Genomic DNA, 358 nt, shown 5'->3' with positions numbered 1-358 from the left:
TGTTGGGTGGGTGGGTGGGGGGGTGGGGATGGGGGGATTGTGGGGGAAGGGGTAGGGTTTAGGTGGGGAAGGGATGGGGGTTTGGGTGGGGATTGTGGTGGGGAGGGGGTTTGGGTGGGGATTGTGGGGGGAGGGGGTGGGTGAGGAGATGGTGGGGGTAGGGGTGGAGGGGGTTGGGTGAGGATTGTGGGGGGAGGGAGTTGGGTGGGGGAGGAGAGTGGGGAGTAAGGACAGGGGAAGGAGGGATTAATGAGGGTAAAATGGGTGGGGGGGGGAAGAGGAAGCGGGGAGGAAGGGAGGGGGTGCAGTGATAAATAGGGAGGCGAGAGATAGGTGGGGAAGTAAGAGATGGGGGAGA

Source organism: Penaeus monodon, chromosome 29 (genome assembly GCF_015228065.2).
Source record: "Penaeus monodon isolate SGIC_2016 chromosome 29, NSTDA_Pmon_1, whole genome shotgun sequence".
Taxonomy (NCBI): Eukaryota; Metazoa; Arthropoda; class Malacostraca; order Decapoda; family Penaeidae; genus Penaeus; species Penaeus monodon.
Note: the sequence above shows the minus strand (reverse complement) of the source record.